This window comes from Rhamphochromis longiceps, linkage group LG3 (assembly GCF_057381845.1).
Source record: "Rhamphochromis longiceps isolate RC_006_pf linkage group LG3, R_longiceps_female_GT1.1, whole genome shotgun sequence".
Taxonomy (NCBI): domain Eukaryota; kingdom Metazoa; phylum Chordata; class Actinopteri; order Cichliformes; family Cichlidae; genus Rhamphochromis; species Rhamphochromis longiceps.
Window position 1 is genome coordinate 70,736,692 of NC_140559.1, and position 21,485 is coordinate 70,758,176.

General features: G+C 40.4%; 1 long non-coding RNA gene across 2 annotated transcripts in view; it reads right to left on the minus strand.

The window, feature by feature from the left end:
* The window catches only part of LOC146676622 (uncharacterized), a 148,754-nt gene that overhangs the window by 69,745 nt on the left and 57,524 nt on the right, over nt 1–21,485 (minus strand). The window lies entirely within an intron of this gene.

The window sequence follows — 21,485 nt, forward strand, 5'->3', positions numbered from 1 at the left end:
CTGTATTTCAGAATCAGAGAAACTTTATTAATCCAGGAGGGAAACTGAGTTGTCATAGCAGCAAATATACAAGAAACAACAAGCACTCATATAAAGTGAGTGTAGAAACAGAGTTATGATAAATAAATATTCAGATAAATAATATCAATATATAATATAAATAATCTATAATCCAGTTTTGAGTTCCCTCCCCAGACACCTTAACGCCCACTCACATCCTGGGCCATCTGACCTCAGGAAATCACATGATAGGGTGGGGCCAGGTTTCACAATGAGCTCACCCGAAACCCTGGCTGATTAGGACCCCCACCCGCTTTCACACCTTGGCTCATGTGATTACGTAGAGGATCATCAGGGGGTCCTTTGTCCCTCTTTGGGGGGAAACTCCCACTGGGTTTAAATCTGGGACTCCCCACCAACTGACCCTTAGAACTGAAGAAGCTTCTCAGATGAGAGGTGAAACGTCTTCAAGCAACTCAAAGAAGTCCAGACGCTTTTCTTTGCAAGCTCCTTAGTCTACAATGACCTGGATGACTGAGAACCGTCACAGACAACTCAGTCCCATATTTTAGGTTATTCTGAATAAATCGTTCATGCCCTCTCTTTGGAAAGAAGCTGTCGTGGTTCCTGGTCCTAAATCTAGTCGTCCAAAAGTTCTAAACGACTTCAGGCCTGCTGCCCTCACCTCAGTCTTTGAAAAAATCATCAGAAATGTGATTATGGAAGACACTGAACTTCAGCTTGATTCAATGCAGATTGCACATAAGCCCAATAGAGGAGTGGAGGACGTGCTTTTGATTCTACTTCACCTGATTGTCAAACATGTAGAGAGTAAAGGACTTCAGTTCATCGATTTCTCTGCTTCTTTCAATAACACAGCCCCAGATTTGAATCAAAAGACTTTTAGAACAGTTTGAAATCCGGACAAACCTGAGCAAGTGCAGTCATATAAATATCTTGATGACAAATGCTATTATTTTTCTGTAAAGCAAATTGACCTAAAAGTAAAGTAACCTTGATATGTCAGGATGTAGATGTCCCACCCAACAACGTCACCCAGCCCTGAAACATCGGTACTGTTCAAGGCAGCATTGCTGTCCACACGTCCATCAGAGTGTTTCTTTGGACTTCATGGTGTTGCTGCTCCCAGTATTCTCTGAGACAACCTCTGAGGCCGTCACAGAGCAGCTGTATTTGTACTGACATTACATTACACACAGGTGCACTCTATTTAGTCATTAGCACTCATCAGGCAATGTCTATGGGCAACTGACTGCACTCAGACCAAAGGGGGCTGAATAATAATGCACATAACAATTCTCTTCACTCTGCTGACAAGAGATTCAACCCCCACTATGAGCACCTTCTAAAGAGCACCATTGAAAGTATCCTCACCAACTGCATCACTGTGTGGTATGACTCCTGCACTGGGTCCTGCAGGAAAAATATGACAACGGGTAGTGAGAGCAGTGGAGAGGATTGCAGGGTCCTCTCTTGCCTCCCTCCCCAGGAGATCTACTGTGCCTGCCTCATTCGAAAGGTCCTCTTCATTACAGGTGACTCCACTCATCTCTTCAACAGCGTCTTCAGTTTGCTGCCATCAGGAAGGATACTGAAGAGACCTTTTGACCTTTACATTTTCGTTAATATCTTTAAAACAGAAGCAGCAGAAACGAGAATTTTAGCAGCACAAACCAGCACAAGCGTAGCACAGTTGATTGACACCAGTTTTGTTTGATTTAATTAATGTGGGGGGGGGGGCTGGTTGACCTCTGGGGACCTCTAGAAATTTTCTTGAATATCTTTAAAATGATAGCAGCACAAACAAAAATTTTTACAGCACAAACGTAGCATAAACGTTTTGTTGGATTTGAAGAAGGTGGGGGGTCGCGGGAAAAACCAGCAAAAGAACTCGAGCAGCCGGGCTATGTAAAAGGTGTAGGGGGGCATGTTTGCGGTCACGTCCAGCGGGTGTGTGGGCTGTTTGAGTCATCTGTTACCAGGCAAACTCCAATGCAGCAGGCTGCTGAACACGCACAGGCCTCCTGCATCCTCCTCTTCAGCTCTGCTTGCCCGATATCGTGACCTAAGCAGGGTCGGGCCTGGTCAGTACTTGGATGGGAGACCGCCTGGGAAAACCAGGTGCTGTTAGCTTTTGCACTTCCACACACAAACTGCAGAGGGCACTTCTGCTCCTGCTTGTGCTTAGAGGCATGAGAAGTTAACATTTATGGGTGATAAAATCCTTTTTCTATATTTTTAACATGAGAATATCAGTTTTCCATCTTGTGTTCCAGAGTAATCGGACAAAAGACAAACGTAGAACAAGGAAAAAAGAGGCCAAGTGTCTCACCTATAAAACAAAATGACTGTTTTCTGAATAGTCTCACACAGATAAACATTTGCAGGGAATACCTTTTCCTTCAAAACAAACGTCACAGACTGTGTTTTTCTTTACTGATTGTATTTGAGTAGAAACTCAGATTAAAATGGCATCAGTGCTCATAAAATGATTTAACTGTAAAAGTAGGTGTAGTGGATCACTTTGCATAGATCTAGATAAAAGTGCTGTAAGCAAAGACTACAGTGGTCATTGAGCAGCTGTTCCTATAATGTGAATCTGGGATAAAGGCACAGATTATTTGTTTGCCTTTGTTTCCTGGTTCTTTCTTTCTTATCCAAATGGAAAAAGAGAGCATAAAAGTACTGTTTACAAGCAGCTTATCTATCTCATTGTGCCCACTATCATAAAATCTTGGTTGACTGAGCACTGAGCCATCTACCACTCGAAATTGAACCTGTGTGGGACAACAACAAAGTCCAGTATACTAAGTTTCAGTAATGTGCAGTTTTTTCTGTGGAAGATGTAAATCTAAATAGATGTCCTATTGTATGCATAATATACCACTGAACTTTATAAAACAACTTCTAAAAGCAAATTTCGATTTATTTTAGATTTTCTCAAATCCAAACAGTGCTAAAAGCATGCACACAGTCAAATATTTTTCATACGAGGTGCTGAAGGTTCTGCAATGTTCTGTCAGTGCGCCCCAGGGCAGCTGTGGCTACAATGTAGCTGCCATCACCAGTGTGTGAATGTGTGAATGATGTATCTGTGGCTTTTTGTCACACTTGGAAACCACGGTGTTGTGCAGCTATTTGCCTTGTTGCAGGGTTTTTAAAAAACTGCAGTTTTGATTTTAGTGAAAGACACCGTCTCATGACTCATTGAGTGCCGCGACTGACAAGCCAATCCGTGGCCTGCAGTCTGACGATGTCACATTTCCTGACTGCTTGGAACCCCGACTAAGTCGTCCTGTAGCCCACATCATAATGTTTCCATCTCTCTGCTTGACTGCGGGGATGCTATTTTTTGCATCACACTCCTATTTCAAAAGGTCAGTTAAAGCCACATAATTGGAATTTGGTTTCATCTCCCCACAGCACTTTCTCCAAAGTCTTCCCTGAATCATTTAGATGTTCACTGGCACTTGAGATGGGCCTATACATGTTTCTCCTTGAACAGGTAGCTACCCTATGTTAGCCTAGCTTTCTATCACTGATGCTCTGTGTGTATTGTTATGGTTCAAAATATGGGGATGGAGACAAGAGACAAGAGAAAAAAACCACAATAACAACACTGGTCCGGCCGGGTTAAGTCAAACGATGATTTTAATAGTCACACGCGTGGGAGATGGACACCGTATGCAGACAGCCTCAGATCTCAAAATGGTGGAGCATTGCTCAAACTCTTATAGCCTCTGGTGCCTCCACCTTATCATAAAAGCCTAAACATTCACATGCTTTTCTCTCACACGGCGCCTAAGCTACGACCTTGGCTCCCCGTTTATCTGCTCCTGCTGAGTTGGGGCAGAAAACTCCAGCATGCTCTGTTCTCTTCTAATCAGACAAATAAGGCGATGCCTTTCTGCAGCAGTATTATGCATCATAAAACAATATCATTCATCCACAATAAATCAGCAGTCTACTTTAATGCAAATCAGTTTAACTAATGCAATAGTTGTCAGCTTCTTCTAATTCAGGAGAATAATGCAAACTAAAACTACATAATAATTCACAATCTTTAGTTAGGGGTATAACATGGCATAAAATAATATTATAATCTAACAGTATGCTGCTGCCTCTCTCTCATGTTACTTAAAAAATTAACCCCACAGCTTCAATAACCGTATCTAAAAATCTCTCAGTGAAAGTTACGGTTGTAGGTTTGGAAACATTTTGGGGTAGCCAGTGTTAAATAGAGACAGGGCCACATTCTTTATCTAGTCATTGTAATGAAAGAAGCACATTAAAAACTATATGAGAGTTTGCTTTTAACAAGCATGTAATGACTCTACTTAGTTTAGGTAGTCTTAGGGAGTCAAACTGAAAGTAGCATTTTGTGGATGTTTTCCCTGCTGCCCGATCCCATCAGTCTCTTAAAGCATCATTTTTATGCGCCCTGGTGTGACAGAGGTTTCATGGCGCTACAGGTTACCTGAGCACATCAGGTATATTACGGTTGAAAACCAGTGCCCGGCCTTCCAGTGGGTGTTCGACCCCTCGTGCACAGGTCAGGAGTCTAAACGACCCAGCAGTTATGGACATGTGTGTTTTTGGTGTGCTGTCCCTCGTTCTCCCTGCTTGCAGGTATATCTGTGTGTGTGTGTGTGGATGCCGGAGTTTCTGAGAGCACCTGTTTACAGGCACCTTCAGGCCTGGTGGGTGTGGCCCTGCCAGGTGGTTGGCCACACTTGAAGACCATCACACAGCTGATCAAGCCTTGTCAGAGGAGCTACTTAAGAATGCGGTGGCGCTCTCTCTGACGCTGGATCATTGCGTGACTTCACGTTAGTCTCTCGGCCAGTCAGTACGGATAGTCTGCCGCATTGTATGTGTCTTACGGCTGCCTGTTTGTTATCTCCCCAGGAGAAGCGTGGAGATGAGAGGGCAGCGAGCACGGGGTGCTCAGACACTGAGGAGCGGAGACAAGGAACACTAGCACTGGGAAGAGGACATTTCACGGGAGTCGGGAACGCACTGCGGATTTATTGTTATTTTCCATTCACTGTAAATAAACGCACTGCTTGCATTCAGAGCTCCGTGCCTGGCTCCTCCTTCCTCACATCCCCACGGTTGACGCTGGCCAACCGTGACAAATAGCTTTTCTTAGATTCATTATTAGTTCAACATTGACAAATAGTAGTTGACTAATATCAGGAGCCAAAAAGAAAACAAAAAACAAACTAAATAAATATTTCAGACGCTGAAAAGAAATTATTACGGTTGTTTAAATTTGCTGTCAGCAAGTTAGGTCTAATGCATGTAGTCAATCTAATGAATCAATATTACATGTAAAAAGTACAGAACTGAAAATGAAACTAAAATATAACGGTAAATGAACTGGTTCTTGTATAAAACCTTTCTACTCTCTACAACTTGCCTCATTCATGCACTCACTTTTTTCTATGCTTTTTCTCTGTAAGTGCTTTCTATCTAACATTGATACGCATTCATCCTCCCGATGGATGCATCGGAGAGCAACTTGGGGTTAGCGTCTTGCCCAAGGATATTTGGCATGCAGGCTGGAGCAGGCGGGGATTGAACCAGCAACTTTCTGATTAGTAGGTTTCCTGCTCTACCTGAGCTACAGACACCCCAATTTGTGGTGCTCTGGAAACAACACGTTCTCATCCCAACAGGTAACGATGCTATGTGACAAATCATCGGTATGTGTAAATGTGTTTTTTGTTCTAATCATGAATCGCTTTGTAAAACAAGACCTGATAGGGTTAAGGTTAAAGTTATGGTTAGAGTTAATGTTAGGGATAGGGCTGGAATGGACGGCTGGAGCCTCTCCTCCAAGTGTGTGTTACTGCCGCCATCAGCATTCTGTTGTATTCTGTTGTCTGCTTTTCTCTGTAAGCGCTTCGAGCCTGTACTTTTTTGCTTTAGCTGAGTAATGAAGTTGAATCAGTACTTTAACTTTCACTGGAACAATAGTATTTTTACTTCTACTTAAGTGGAGAATGTCTGATCTTTTGCCAACTCTGGCTGTCTCTCAGTCTTGGAATACCCACTTGTTGTCCAGCGGTGTCCTGGGAATATGGGAACTAGACAGACTGGGGAAACAATGGGAGGAGACACAAAGATGGAATCACTTTTACCATCTTTTATGTATTTGCTGGTCGTCTTATTTATTCTATTTTGCAAGCACAGTGTTGCAATCATTGTCTTTGTGGTACAATGACACAGGTAGAATGCAGGTGTTTTCATGTAACACGATGCCAGAAAGATGAGTAATGTGTTTTGAAGAGAAGATAAAACATCATGTTTGAACAAAGATAAGCAGCAGACACGTCTGTGTGTGAGTTGTTCAGGTTCAGTAAGAAGGTAATATGTCTGCAGAATTTGTAATTCTTATGAAGATATTGCTTGTACAATAAATAAAATCCCTTTAACTTCTTCTGGAGAGTGTCTTTATATATTTAGTCATTTTGGGGCGATCCTTTATTTAGTAGTAACTCTAGTCGGGGATATATATCAGAGTTTACTTTCAGATATGAGCATTGTGTTTCCTGTGGATGAATGAATGAATTATTTATTTATGTAATTTTTGAAAGACTGGCTCATGTAAAATCTCTGAAAGTATGACAAAGCTCTCCTGTTACACTTTATGGACACCTGAGCGTCACCATGAGGGCCTGTCTTTATTCACTTTATTCACTGAAATCCACTTTTATAATGAATTCACAGTAATCACTGACACCTTCAGAGCATTACATTCATTAAAGACGTCTTCTACACCTACTCTTCCAGACGACCGACACATGCTTCAACCACTGCAGGTTAACCAGCCACTCATCAGTAAAGCAAAAACTAAATGTAAATGTCCTCATGTGGAAAAGACTGAAACACAACTCCCATATATCACTAATGTAACAGATCCATTTAGGGAGAGTGAGAACACTAGGCTGGATGTGTTTTAATGCAGGAACATTCATCATGTCTTCAGTTCAACAAATCATTTACATTGAATATGTGAGCTGGATGGTTACACGACACAATGTGATTGTCAACAATAACTGCAATGAACGCTGGTTTGAGGGCGGAGTCAAGGAGGCCATTTACGTGAAAAGGGAAAGACCCTCTCTGAATCAAGGAGGGGGCCTAAGGGTACATCTGTCACCATCTTACAATGCTGTGATTGCAGCCATTCCCCAACTCTCTGTGAATGGTACTCAGGACCATTGATCAGTGGTTGTTGATCAATGGTCATGAGAATTTGCATAATCATGATTAAGGAACTGACCTCCCAGCCCATTGTTCCTTCAGTCGGCTGGTTTCTCTGACTGAAAACGCTACGTCCAGAAGAACAGAATCAACTTTTGGAGATTTACTTCCCTGATGATTGAGCACGCATCAAGACCTTTTAATCAGGCCAACAAATATCTTGTACTCAATTTTAGCAGCAGCCATTGTGACACTGATGATAAAACTTGTGTAAAAGTGCGAAGCTGTAAAAAAGTAATTATAAAAAAGCGTTTTTGTAGCTGAATGTTACTGGATAGCTGTTTCATCTGTAACACATCAAAATAACCTGCTAAGGTTTAATAGGCTATAAGGAACACACTCACTTCCTGAGCCCTGGGCAATAAGAGACGTTTTGTGTTTTATAATTTATTGATATGTTTGATCCTTTCTGACCTGCGTTAATGAAGCAGTCATTAGAGCACCATGTCCGCTAGAATAGTTCTGTAGTTTGATGCTTGAGTCGTTGCAGACTTGTTGAAACTCCCTCACCCGTCAAAGCAGCGTCTTTGTTATTCGAGTTCAGCAGATGGCAGTGTTTCACTGTCTGACGGCTGTCTGAAGCTTCAGCTGGATTATCCGTTTAAATGAGATCGTTTTATAAAACTTACAACAACAGGCCTGAACCTGCTCAGCTCCAAAGAGCTGGCTAAACGATGGGGCATGTTCAGAATCTTCCTGAAGTTTAACAATTTCCCAAAAAGCTCCACAAAGTGAATTTTCATATAAGACAAGAAGGAAAGAACAGGGTGTGACGTGGAAGGGGCCCTCTGGCAAACAAATTACTGCTTTTATTAAGTTACAAAACTCGCAGTCTTGTTCACGAGTGATCAGAGAAGGGAACAGGAGATGGACAGATGGATCGGTGCTGCGGCTGCAGACTCTTCACCAGTCCCTCTTTACCAGTCGATTTACGTCCTTACCCTCTGTCACAACGGGACTGAACGGACTCACGCGTAGGCTCTGAGTAGGGAACAATAAAGGTTTTTTATTTACAGAAGCACCAGGTGATCTATTTACACAGTGGGGAAAAGACGGGTTCCGGGAATCCACACACGAACAGGAGGGGGGAAAGACACTTGCAGTCCACACACGCTCCAAAGTCCTCACTCCATCCACGCTCCACGCTCCTCTTTCACACTCCACAAGAAACACAAAAGCTCGCTCCAATCCTCACACACTTGATCGCTCAGGTAACACAGGGGCAGGTCCAGGGAAATCTATTCACAGAGATGCAAAAGGTTACTGTAAGAAGATCGCTAGGGAAACACGAGAACGAACTGAGCTGGGGTTAACACTGACGAGAGTCGGCAACGGTCCAGCGACGAGAAATACAGGGCTGCCATCTTATAAGGGGACTGGAACACTGTTGGGTGATGAGCCACAGGTGTCACCAGGTGCGTGGGCCAAGGGCAGGAGCCCACAGATGAGCTCCGCCCAGGCAGTGAGAGAAGGAGGGAGGGAGAGAGCGGGGACAAAATCAAAACAAAAAAACACATGTAGCCACACTGAGGCGACCGGGTAGACACAGGGACCCTGACACCCTCGCCTTTTTCACAAATGTCATGTATGAAAATCTATAATAACTCCAGTTATACGGATATCAATATCCTCATAAGTGAGGATATTGATAAAAGTGATTTTAACTTTTACTGATTTCTGTTTAGATATAAATTGATTCAAAGTGGTCAGATATGCAGATTCTGACCTTTCCTCTGGCAAATATATAAACTCACTGAAAACAGTTTGACTTTTCAGAGAGTTTCCTATCTATCTGTATTTTTACTTTAATAGTTAAGCACGATTAACATTTAGGAAACAAAAATAAACAAGTTAATAAATGAAATGAAATAATACTGATTTATATATTCACTCTGTTTACTTTTTCGATATAGAAATACAATGAAGACTTCCATGTTCCTGCTGGTGGCGCTCTCTGGCACTGTGCTCTGCATGACTAACGGACGTGTTCAGAAAACCAGCATATCATCAACATGATCCCACAAGGGGGATGTGATGATCTGATAGCAAACAGAGATAATAATGGTAACTGTAAGCGCAAGAATACCTTTATCATTGGTGACTTTAATCAAGTTAGAACAATTTGTGATCCAAGCAATCGTATCAATGCAAATAGAAATCTTTATAAAAGCCCCACAGACGTGCACATTCTGTATTGTAAACTGCTGGGACAAACAACGATATCCATTGTACATCCAGATACAGATGAAAAGGCGTATTGTAATTGCATGTGATAAAATCAATACTTTCCTTCAGCCTGTGCACTTTGAATGTTGCTCTTGAGTTGAGAGATGCTGTGAGCTTGCTGCCATCTTTAAACATCACTTCATGATGCTGGTTTAGATGCTTTATAAGACTTTGTTACGTTTCTTAAACAGTGATGAAAATAATAAAGAGGAAATATGAGAGAAGTGATTTTCAGTGAATGTTGAAAAAATCCCACAACAACAAAAATGATGGCAACATTGCTACACTTTGCTTTCTTAGCTTGCATATTGTACATTTTCACAGTTGTTTCTGATTGGCTCCATCTTCTCTCGTTGTCACAGCTGTTGCTCAACTTTCAGCACTCATTCAATTAAAAAAACAACAAACAAAAAAACCAAGCTGCTGCTGGTAAGGTTGGCATTCTTGCAAGACTCAGTAACACAAAACAAATAAAAAAATGCACATCCCATGTTTATCCCATGTGATTCCAGGCTGAGTTTATGCATTTATGCTTATTTGTTTATAAAATATTATAAGCTGGTCTGAGGTCATTTGTTACTAAAGAAAAACAAACAAACACTGTGTCATTATTTAATCCACTAAAACTAAGACACAATGCAGAAGCAGTGTGTGAAAACTAAGTGCACCTTCACTGGTGTAGCATCTGCCTTAGAAACAATGAAGTCAAATGAAACTGTTGAATCATCTCTATGTGCTAAAGGCTCATTTTAATGCAGCATTAATCACGTTGCTTTAACAGTGCTGCATTTTAATAATGTTTATCACGTTCTTTGTAGATTTTAATTATCACCATCGTCGCTGTGAGAACATGTCTGGTTGGAGCAGGCGGCACTCAGGGATCATGTTGTGTGGAAGAAGAGTCATGTGATTGTTTTTTTTAAGATTTTTTTCTATGAGTGCACAGAGTGTGAAACAGAAAGATAGGATCGACAGAGAAAGCTGATCATGTCTGTTGTGACACCTGCAATCTCTGACTAGAGTTTTAGGTTCTGTCAGGCAGCTAACACAAAGAAAGCCTGGCTTCATTGTACAAATACAACTTACATATACAACACATGACATATTACACAGAGTCATTATTTATTCAACAAAAACTAAGCCAGATGCAGTTTTTGGATTTTATTTCAAAATGTTCTTATTCTGATTGTTTACTTAATATATTTAGACACATTTGGTTTATTTCTATAAAAATGATATTTTACACAAAACTTCAAACAGCTGCCTGCAAACATGGCTCTTTATTGTAAAGCCAGGTATGAACAACAACCTGCAGCTGCATGCTGTTGTGCTCATTGGTGTCACATTAGGTTCTGAACCACAAACAGAGAAGTTTCTTAGAACTGCTGGGCTAGTGATGTAGGTGTTGATGCAAATGATGGCTTAGGGTGGTGCTACGACAGTGTATAAAAACTGAAGCTCCCAGAGCCAAGTGTTATTTGTTCTTCCGTAACTGAGGTGAACTATAACCTGCTCAGGTAGAATTTAATAACAGCGTGTCTGAACTGCTCGTCTCCAGGCTTCACGTCTCATTCTGTAAGAACTTGTTGTTTGTTTATGAACTTTTTAGAAACAACAGACTTTTGTATACTTCCAAGAAAGAGGGAGAACTTACTCTTCTGCCACACTCACGTTCATCTTTATCTGTCATCAGTTCAGATAAAAGCATCACTGATTATTCTGAACACTGTTTTAAAGCTTCTGCGTCACTCTGATTTCTTCTTAAAGTTGGCAGACAGGATTGTGAAGAAGGACATAGTGGATCCCCCCTTTTAATGAGCATATTATCTGTGAACACTGAATACAAACAACCTAAATGCTCATTAAAGAAGCAGGTTGGCTCATAAAGTGCTCTGTACTTGTTTTATGCAAGTGCTGTTTCTGGAAACAACCACCATCTGTAATCAACACAGGACTTATTGAGCTGTCAGGTGTGCAGACAACATGGCACATTTTGGGAACACCTATAGTTGATGTCTTAATTATGAAAATAGCTACTATGTAGTTGATGCTTCCTGTTCTGCCAGAGCAGGTGCAGCCTTTGTGGAAGTGGGTTCCACTGGACCAGCGTCTGTGAACGATCCATTGTGGGTGATTTTTTTTTTTTGACCTTACATCTGTGTGTAAGGACCAACCACAACCATCTAAAATCTTTGCATGTTATTTTATCTTCTGTGTAAGAAGTACACAGCATACCCTGATGATCAGCTTCAAGGGTTCTCAGTGTAGGATGCATACAGTATGTCATGCTGAAATATAGAGCACTTACAATAGAACCCACTAGAAACCAATTATTTTAGCCTGGTTCCTTAAATCTATGGCATTTTTCCCATGCTGACTGATATGCTGCTCAGTGTCTTTTGCTGTCTGTCATGATCCTGGGCCATGTTGGCCCAGCATTCTTAGTTTTCATATGTTTTGTGTGTTGTTCTTTATTTATGCCATGGTTTCTGTTAAGATGTTCCTTATTTGATTACCTCCTGTGTGCCCCTCTGTTTATCTGTGAGCCCTCGTTTCCCCTCCTTGAGTTTTATTCCATGTTTTCCCAGCCCGTTATGTCCGTGCTCTCCCCGTGCTGTCTCTCCTCCTCTCTGAACCTCCGTGTACTTCCTGTTTTACTTTGACAGTCTCCCGTCAGTGTTGCGTTCACTCCTGCCGTGTCTTGTTATGATTATCAGTGTCACCTGTGTTCCCCGTGTGCTCCCACTTCCCTCGTTAACCCTCTGTGTATTTATGTCTGCGTCTCCCTCAGTTCTGTGTCGCGTTCTCCCTCATTCATGGCCGTGTGTTTCTCTGTGTATTACGTTATAGTTTCCTCGTTTAGGTTGTATGGTTTCTCTCTCCAGCAATAAAGCTGTGTTTTGAGTTCATTCCTGCCTCCGTGAGCTTGCGTTTGGGTCCTCATCCTGCCTGCACACAGCCGCAACCATGACAGTCTGCTTTTAAATCAGATGTCACTCTGAACATAAACACAAGCCACAGCAGCCCAGCTGTCTTAGCTGAGTACAAGGATACATTTACTCTCTTTGTGTAAAATATTGTGATGATTTTACATTATATTAGGCAGGCAGCTGCCCAAATTAAACCGTGACTATCAGCAGTTTGGTTATTTTGAACGCCTCGGCTGGAAAAAATTCAAAATGGTTTGTAAGGTTGGCCACAGCTTTGTATGTAAAGGGGAGTTAGAAGATTGCTTCATATTTTAAGATTGATTAAGATTAATTAATATTTTTAATTGTTTTATTTTACATCTCACCTTTTACACTGCATTGAGTTGCTGCCATGTGATTGGCTGAGTGTACATCGTTCTTTGTTTCAAAATGGACTTAATGCTTGGTTGAACAGTTGTGATGTTTATCTCCTTTAGATTTATTTTTTATTGTCATGATGAAAAATGGTTTGTTGGTTCATACCTATGAAGTTACAGTGTTTCTGAAAAGCCTAAAAAGATGAATTGTTACCATAGTAAACTTCAAAACAGACTTTATTATATGATATAGTTATAAAATTGGATAAAAACTGACTTCAGCATAATATAAAATAATGTGTTGTCACTATGTATGCATTGGTCAACTTTCAGATCTATGAAGTTCAGCTCCCCCAGCTGTGTCTCCCTTCTGTGGCCCATTCCCTCATTACTACCCTGTGTATTTAAGCCCTGTGTTTTCCCACGCTTGGTGTCGCGTCGTACCCTCAGACCCTGCCTGTGTGTTCCTGCTTGGTTTCATGGTTTGGTTTCTGTTTTTGTTTCATGCTAGCAATAAAAGCTGTGGTTTTAGTTACATTTCGTCTCGGAGTCCTGCATTTGGATCCACATTTCCACCTGCCCGCACTCAGAGCCCTGACATCAGCATAATATAAAATAATGTGTTTTCCCGATACCTGATTTTTAGCACTATGTATGCATTGGTCAACTTTCAGATCTATGAAGTTCAGCTCAGTTATCTATGTTTTCATTTTTAGTTTCCATTTGCATTTAGATGCACGGCCGATTCTCTGATGTGTGATCTGTTTCTACCTGTGCTGATGCTAGCAGGACTAAAGCTGATCAAGCAGCAGTAAATATGTGAAGCAAGGCTGAAGGATACACTCATAAAATGAACAGAATCATAAGAATATAACAGCACGAGCACTGCAAATGCAACTAAACCATGTTGACATCAAATGGTATGTTATTTGAAATCTATATGAAATAATGACACATCTATGTTTTCCAATTTATTTTATTTATTAATTTTATTTTTTCCACAGTTGTGTAAATCAGTCTGTCTGTGGACTGCCAGCCAACACATCCACAACACCAACAACTCAGACAGCACAAAGCCTTTTAAGTTGGCGAGGCGTGATAGCAAATGCAGCGCAGGTACATCCATCTGACCTGCAGCAGCATCACAGACCACGCCCCCCTCCACACCACTCTTTCCTCATAGTTGCTCGCCATCGTTGCGCTCAGAGGGCAGAAGGTCCCGATCGAAGTGCACAGGTAACTTCCCTTCACATTTCACCACAATGATCCTGTTGGTGAGAAGCCTGCCTTCATACTGGCAGCTGGGTTTCCTGGCTCCCTGATGCTTTAGCTTACATTTAATTATGCGAAACGTTGCGGTACTATACGTCATGCCGCTATTTTCATCGTACCTCCCATCACCTCTACAAATGGATTTGACCTTTGCTGGAATGCTGAGGATGAATGTGTTGGTTTCCTTACAACTGTTGTCAAGTTTGTAGATATTCCTATTTGATATTTCTGTGTTACACAGCTTTTCAGTCATCTTAGCATCTACATGCTGTCTTCTAAACTTTTCATAAGGTGTTTCTTCAGGTCGGTGCTCGCTTGGTTGAAAATTGTTCACTTTGGAAAATCTGGAAGCAAAGAGCAGCACGAGCATCGTGCAGACAAACAGTGTCTTCATCGTCTCCTGGAGAAGAAAACACATGGACATTTTTCCACATTAAGAATTTGGCAGATACATCCTTTTGGATCCTGAAGCTCAGCAAGTCGTCTTTGTGAGCTGCAAACACACACGACAAGAGGACTGATAGACCTTTTTCTTTAAATGAAAGAAGTCGTTTTATTTATAGTTTTCTTTTTTATTTATTTCTAATCATATATATTACTTTGTTCTCTGTTTATTTTTTATTTTTCAACTGTTAGGACGATTTCTAAATATCCTGAACAAGCCTGATCTGGACGGCTCCTGGAAGCAGATTCAGGCGTGATGATGTCATTTTCAACTGGAAAAAGAAGCTTTGAAAAGCTGAAGTAGTTTAAATGTTTAGATATTTAACCTTGTTGTATTACTTTATATTTTATATTCATCGTATTAAGACATCAAGATATTTGTTTTTGCCTTAAAATTTTGTGTTTTCATTTATACTTTTTGTTATTCTTTTTTTTAATTTTGTCATTTTGCCTTTTTTACTTGATGTGATTTGGATAAATATATATTTATATCTACAGATATATTGAGAGAGTTTTCCTCTGGGTTTCACAAGCCCATTTTATAGATAAAAGTCCAGGTCATAATAGATCCGGTTCATTAAGAACAAAGTTTAAATCCGATTTAATATAAAAGCCTTTCTGCACTCAGTTATTCTTTCCTGTCACATGTTTCAGTGTGCTCTGTAGTAACAATGACACACTGCAAAATAAAAATAATAAGACACTCACCTTTTTTTTTCCTTTACTAATGATGATGATTAACCTGCAGTGGTTCAGGTATAAGTTGGTTGTCTGGAACAGCAGGTGATGAAGATGTGGTGAAGGGTCTGTGGTTAATGTATATAGTGGGTTCATTACATAACTGGATAGGCAACATCTGACAGTCAGTTTAAATAAGATCTTGTTGTATTTGAACACAAATCAGCAAAAACAGGTCTCTCACCGTGCAAATATACAGCTTACGTAAGTTTAGTGTGCTCACCGAATGCAGTGTTTAGTGTAGCAGCAGAATTATGACAGTTTATGGAGATGTTCAACGTGAGCCTGCTGCCCAGCTTTAAAAGGAAAATCATTTTAAATGATACATAATAAGTTCTTACCAAAAGAGGAATGCAGACGGAGATGAGCAGAGATCTCTTCTGCAGTTCAGATGCTGCTGTGAGTTCTAGTTCACTTCTGTCACAGAGGAACAAAGTGTGTTTGGATCTGGACACTTTGATTTTTATACTTCTGATCAGCACCACCTCAAATAATCCTTTGCATCCACACCTACATCACTGGCCCACCACTTCTAGGAAACTTTAACACTTCCCTGCTTGTGACTCAGAAAGATAATGCAAATATGATGACCACTGACCACAAGAACCTGCATGTAGATGCAGCCTGTTTTTCCACATCTGGCTTTAGAAAAAAAATTAATGCACAAACAAATAGATTTAAAATAAAAAGATGTGTTGGTATATTTTGACCTTTCAAATAAACTATTAACACTTCTTTTTCCCCTTTTTAAGTATAATTTTTGGCAAATAAAGTGAGTGTTTTGACCATTTGCAGTTAAAATGTTGAACAATCTTTTTATTTTTGTTTTACTACCAGTTGGTTGTAATAATTTCATATGAGGATTTAAATGGATGTATAACAAAACAAAGGATAAAAGTATATATAAAAGTATATTTAATGAAGCTGATCGAACAACAGTGCAATATGGCATGATGACAGTGTTTACAATTTTGGCAGGAGAACAAAAGATAAATATTATAAAATACAAGACATGAAAATCTCAGAGGTCAGGGGTCGGGGGCCCAGGAAGTCTGACCCACAGATTCCAGGTCTGACTTCGAGTACATAAAATATCATCTTTCTTGTGGGGAAGGAGCCTGAGTTAGAGCAGGAAGTTACACCATATTGATATTGTTGGGGTAGCCTCAATGCCAGTGTTGGACTCTCCAGTTTCCTTGAAGGAGGTTTGACTTTGTGCCATCGTTGGCTGGACTCTGTGCTCATTGATATCCCAGTATCAGTGAGTTAAGACACCATGCATTTATTTTCTGTGTGGCACACAACAAGAAAACAAGCCAAGAGAGAACACATCAGCCTCCAATGACAGTTTATTAAAAGGTTTATTGGAGGTTATTTGTTGTGTTATTGAACCTGTGTGCTAATGAAAGAGTGTCCTTAATAAACGTACTCCATAAGGAAGTGTGTTCACAAGTGCACAGAACACATTAGGGCACAGGTCAATGATCGGTTTTACAATTGTATTGTCAGATCGATGGACACTTTCGGATACTTGGATATTCAGGTGATTAGAGGAGCAGAGATGATCAGCTGATCAGGATTTGGTGGTGTGTTGGATCAGGTGGTGGAGAGATACAGGACAGGCCTGACATACACAAACGTATAGTGAAGGTGCAGAGGCTCAGATCTGTGACATCGTCCCAGCTCAGTGTCCATATTTAGATGTAACAGTGCTATAGACTTTACCTGACAACTTGTATGAGTAATGTTTTCATCTCAGGCATGTCAATTTCATTTGTGAATATATTTTTAATACTTGTACAACAGATTTTTTTGTGTTAAATAGAAATTATATGCTGAAACTGAAGTGATGGGTCGCACTCTTTAGTTCACCCCTGCTCTCGAAACAATGTAGGTGGTCCAATTAACATATTTACATTTTTGCTGTTTCACTTGCAAAATATTTCCAGTGTGACATTTGATCAGGTCTTGTAAACCTTGTCGTTAACCAAGCAGTCACTCCCAGGCTGCTGTGCTGATCACCGGATCTTAACTTCATTGTCACAGTGCACTCAGAACAAAACAGCCATGCAGAGATATGAGTCACAGTGACATTAAAACTGATGAAGACCGTCGTCGTTAGAACCAGCAAACTGAACGAACTAAAAAAGATCATCTAAATTCAACTGGTCTAAAATATCAGGATCTCAGTGTTAAGTCCATATTTTTGAAGTAGAAGAAAAAGAAATAATAAGGAATTGTTTTGGAATTTGTCCAGGTTAACAGATGAAATCATGTTCAGTGCTTTGTCCTGTCAGTAAACACAGATTCTTTATTTGCACTGAATGGGACAGCATATAATTTCACTGCTTTTGGCGTAATGACAATAAAAGATAGTTTCAAAGTCTGACCTGCAAAGCCCGTCCACCCAGTGTCCTCCTCAGTCATGCTGGTTGCATGATTGCTGTAGAAGTGCTAAACTACTGTGACCTGATTAATTGAACTGAGCTCACACTGCAATAACTAATCAGTGAGGTGGTAGTTTAAGTACTTCATTACCAAAATGTATAAATGAAGTACATCAGAAGATGTTGGGGAAGAAGGACTTCACCGGGTGGGCCTGGACCCCCGAGGCCTGTCCCTGTGCCGACCTCGTCTGAGTCTAATAGATTTATAAGATAGAGCTCATCAAAAGACTAAGATATGAATATAAACATGATATTTGTCAGTTTAATTTAATGTTAAGTTGAACTGGAGTTAACCAGAATCCTTTACTCTTCCAACTCCTCTACTTTGTCTAACAGTTAGCTTAGCTTAGCCTAGCCAAGTTTTCTTTGCAAAATTGCTAATTGCATGGTTTCAAATTGCAGTTTTGATTTTAAGTGGACTAATTGTTCAGACCTGCTCTGGGGCCTGTCTGAAGTATTAAATTGACATATATTTGTCTCAACACCTACGCAGGAGAACTTTTTTGTAAGTGTGAAATGGAAAATAGAAGAAGAAGTAGAGATGTGGGTGTTCCTATTTACATGTTTTTATTTTCTGTTTCTTTAGCCAAACATGTTATTTGATCAGAGCACCTGCCTGTACACCTGCTGTTAACCAAGCAGTTATTTTCAAGCTGCTACACTGATCACAAAGTCAGGACATATGAATGACAGGAAGTGTCCAGTGTCACGTACCGATATTAATGACAACAATGATGGGTCAAAGCAACATATGATGAGCATTTATTACGATATCCTGATAAATGTAATGCAGCGGGATAACTTCTACAGTTATTATGTTAGTGATGATGCCTCTTTGCTTTTCATTTATTCACAGCTTTGTGGCGTACGATGGAGTGTCAGGGCCACATTAAGATGATAACCTGCCACGGCTGCAGTACCCTCTACAACACGGCTTGTGTCGATGATTTAGTGAAGCAAACTGATCAGCTGTCTCATTGTGTCTTTTGTGTGTTTGGTTTTGTGTTTTCAATGAACTGAAAGCCCTCTTTAATGCACGAGGGTGTGACCATCCACATTCTCTCATCTGTCCAGTGTCAGCCATTCATTTTGTGCAAATGGTCAAGTCTTCCAAGTGTGCGTGCTTTTCCTTCAGCGTCTGTGTTACTCGCGTCCAGCAGATGGCAGTGTTTCACTGTCTGACGGCTGTCTGAAGCTTCAGCTGGATTATCCGTTTGCTATGTTTGCCATGTTACAGTGGGGAGGAAAAACTCGTTTTTAACAGGAATATCTAGACATGAGTGATTACTGCAGTGGGGCACTATCTGTGCTATCTATAAGAAATGTTAGCAACAATAAAACTCTGAGGATCAGGGCTCCATTTCACTCCAGTGTTCAGTGGCATTTTAAAAGAGTGAATACCGACGCTGAATGTCTTTGTAAAGCAAAAGCACTTTGTTAGCCTTTACAGAGCAAAGCTATGGATCAATGTGCAGTGAAGAAAAATCGAGGTGGCCAGTCTGTCCTTTCCTAACCAATCACAGAGCTCCTTACATTGCACCATGTGGCTAATTTGTGTTTTACTGATATTGCTGGGCTGCTGTCAATCATTTTGTCTTTATATTACAACAGAACATTGACCTTTAACCTGTTTAATTCATACTGAGTATTTAAAAAAAATGTATTGTCATAATAAATTGTGCCTCACTGAAACACCATTTTGCATTAGCCTCTATCACCTGACTTGTCACTGATGATATCACTGCATGAGCAGGCGAGCGGTAGCGGCGGGGGGGGTGTAGGTGAAGCTCGTGAAGAACAAAATTCTGTACGAGCGGACGCAGTGAGTCCAATAACCAGGGGTAACTGGAAATAAGGTGTTGTAGGTTGGCTTCCACAGTGTAAAGAGACACTTCTCCCTCATGCTCTAACAGCTGGTAAATCAATTTAGAAGCAGAGTCGATAACGGCCTCCTGAAGCTCCCTAGGTGGGGTGACTGCCCGCTGGATCCATATCTGGCTGGTCCGTACTGTCACGGCGGGTGAGGAGAGCCGTGTGAAAATAATAAATGAGGATCCAATCGCAGGCAGTAGTGGAGAAGTGAAGGTGGTTTATTGAACACAAAAATAAATATGGACAAACAGCAAATGGAGCACGAACTAAACTAGACTGGAAACAACTAAACTACAGAGCACAAACACACGGGTGAGACCAGCAACTACAATGACAGAGGACACGACTTAAATACACAGAGAAACACAGGGGAATTACACACAGGTGGTGGACACAGCTGGGAATAATCACCAAGACGAGACAGAGGTCAAACTGAACACACTCACATGAGACGCAGACCTTCACAATAAAACAGGAACAAGAAACCATCACACTAAGACGCAGACTCGACATAGAGAGAGAGACAGAAAATGACACATGGAACTAAACTAAACCTGCAAAAACATGACAACTCAAAATACTGGGTCAAACTGACCCAGAACCGTGACAGACTTTCTATAATGTTTTGCTTGAGCATGTCCTGCTTTTCTGTAATGTTATTTCTACAGCCTCTTATTTCTAACCTCTTGTGTACCTCTTTTCAACCACTGGGAGGCGCTACAGCTTCATTCCTTTCACACTAAGGCAGCGGTAGGGAACTCCAGGCCTCGAGGGCCGGTGTCCCTGCAGGTTTTAGACGTTCCCTACCCCTGCACTAAGGCCTTTGAAATCTTCATTAACACTGAGCTTGAAATTTCTATCAGTCGAATGCAAAGGAGTCCTGTGGTTGTAGGACAGAGGTAGGGAACGTTAATCTGCCATCATTTAGATTATATGACAACAACCTTCAAATCTGAAGTCTCAGAAATCTGCTTCATGTACAAGTTCCTCCAATAATCAGGGCTAATATCACCAAATTGTACATAAACAGACTTTTACATGTTAAATATTTCTCAAATATGGGGAAAAAAACAATATAAAATACTATATTATTAACAAAATATCTTAAGATACAGCTACAAATTGCTTGAAACATTTGCAATGAAATATATAAAACAGCTTTATTGTCAGTGAGGACAAAGTTATAGTGATGCTGTGCTGGAGTGTTCAAAAGAAGACAGAGACATGAAGTATAAATATTGTATAATATTAAATATAAGAAAGAACAAAGTTATAAAAACATTAATAATTGAAATCTGCAACAATATTCACATAAAGTGTAAAATACAGAGTTAACTGTTTAATAGGTAAAGTTTAGGTCTTGCAGTCGAACAATGATCCCAAACACAGCAGCAAATCTACAGCAGAATAGCTGAAAAGCAAAGTCCAGACTTCAACCTGGGACATTCAGAGAGCTGTGCTTAAATAAATGCCCACAAAGCTCAAAGAACTGAAGCAACGTTGTAATGAAGAGTGGGCCAACATTCCTCCACAACAATATGAGAGACTGATAAAGTCAAGCAGAAAACAATTAGCTCACATTTGTGCTGCTAGAAGTGTTTCTAGTTATTCACAGGACTGTAGTTTGAATTTAAAGAAATGTGAAAGTGCACTGAAATTAACATAAAGTTATTGCAATTTAAAAAAAAAATCAAAAAATCTAAGAGGAAGAAACAATGTAAACCACACAATTGTTTTCCTTATATTCTCCACACGGCAATGCACATAACAGACATAAAATATTTGCATTTATCAATAGAAAATATACAATTTTTCCATAGTCATAGCCAGGCCCGATTACTGCCAAACCTGTGCTGAATCAATCACTTAAACAGGACCTGTCTGACAATGTAGAGTAGACCAAAAGA